The sequence below is a fragment of the Pteropus alecto genome, unplaced genomic scaffold, assembly GCF_000325575.1.
Source record: "Pteropus alecto unplaced genomic scaffold, ASM32557v1 scaffold313, whole genome shotgun sequence".
NCBI lineage: Eukaryota > Metazoa > Chordata > Mammalia > Chiroptera > Pteropodidae > Pteropus > Pteropus alecto.
The window spans coordinates 1628858-1630766 of NW_006434832.1; positions in this window are offsets into that span (position 1 = coordinate 1628858).

Below are 1909 nucleotides of genomic sequence, written 5' to 3' on the forward strand. Positions count from 1 at the left end.
AAATAAATAATATATGGAATATTTGCAAGAGTCCTAGACTGGGTTCTTCCTAAAGTGTTGGGTCACTTTACAACTTGGAATCCTTACTCCTGGATTTCTCTGTTCACACATCTGGCTTTTCATTTATTCCAGAGAGTTACTGAGCAGCACACCTGCGCATTAGAAGAACACTGGTCAGCTGGTGGCTTCCAACCAAGACATCACCCTGTGGCCTTAGGCAACTCTGCTCATCTCCAGGCTGGCTTGCCAGGGAGGCTGATGGCTCTCTCCACAACGGATTTCATTTTATCGACCAATTGCCTCAACATACTGAGTATTATCAGGTATCAGAAACTGTGCTAATTCATTTCATAATATTATTTATTCCTCCCAATTTCTTTAGAAATTGACAATACCGTGGTCAGCTGGACTGTTTTTAAATCATCGGCATTTGCAATATTATGTACTTTTCTTCCTTCTGTCGATGCAATACAATACAAACATATATACAGAGGGTGTACTTGTTCTGTGCTCTTAAAACTCTATTTCACATAGAAATGCAAAGAACAATCTAAGACTTCCTTCTGGTACATCCCTAGAAACCAGACTCTGAATGAAGTTCAAAACGCACCCATTCCAAGGAACGCAGCTCATGTCCCTGAGAGCTCCGGCTGGAATTCCAATGCCCCCATTCCCTCTGCACCTTCTTGTGCTTTTTCCCTGGAAAAGGGATGAAGGTTTAACATCTGAGGTGAATTTCAAGATCATTGGTGTGACAGCTCTTAATTGCCCACCCCCACCCCAACACTCACTGTCAGCACCTCTTCAGCTGCTGTTCCTAGAATGCCCAGCAGGTGTCACTGTGACCCTGACCATCCTCACAAGCTCCTGTTTGGGGCCAGTACACATACAACACCTTTGAGGTCGGTGGGGAGGGCGGCGGGGGCGGGGGTTGTTCCCAGAGGTGAGACCGCAACTCTAAGGAATCCCACAGTGAGGGGCCTGTCCTAGAGAGAAGGGTCCTGTCTCTGGTTCAGTCTCTCTTAGGACCATTTTAAAGAAGGGCTGCAGTTCAGTGAAGGTTCAACCTCATGGTCAAGGGGCTAGGCAGCAGGTACAGAGGGTGGAGAGTGAAGGGGCAAAAGGGGACCTAGACCCTCCTTCCTTCCCTGTAAGCTGGCCAGGCCACATCTTCCATTGTATTAAGAGAGTGCCCTGCCCTTAACTCACCTGGTCACCAGCCCTGAGCTTTGGGGACAAATCTTGATGACTGCTGAGGGCCATACAGGGTCAGGAATCACTACATTGATAAGGAGCTAGAAAGGACAAAGGGTGCTATAAGTCAGGGAGACTTCCTGGAGGAGGTGAGCGTGAACCCAAGAGAGTAACACATGGCCTTCGCTCATGTGAAAAACAAGAGCGGTATACCGGGTCAGCCTAGGGGTTTGGTACTGTCTGGGGGAGGAATGCTGACAGGTGAGTTCATCAATGGCCATTTGGGCTGGGGGGGATGGTTCTGGGGTTGGGATGGGCTTCCAGGGACTCTCCCGCCACAAACCAGAGAAGCAGGAGCCACAGACTAAGAGACTGGGGGTGGTGTGGAGCCTTGGGAGGAGCTGGCAAGGTGTTATGAGGGAATACCAGGATGCAGAGCTATGAGAGGGGAGAGGGAGACCTCTTATCCAGGTAATAATTGTGTTGTCTGGATGGGGGAGGGGTGTGACAGCAGAAGAAGAAGGAGGAGGCAGAGCAGAAGGACTACACCTGTGGCCAGCCTTAAGAACGCGGCTGAGCCTGGCCCGGAGTGCTTGCTTCCTTGAGACCTTAGCCTTTCCTGAGATGAAAAGTCAGTGACAAGCCAGGGAGATGGGCTTTTCCAGAAAAGGCACTCAACACCTCCTGTAGCAAAGCCCAACAAGACCTCAGAGGG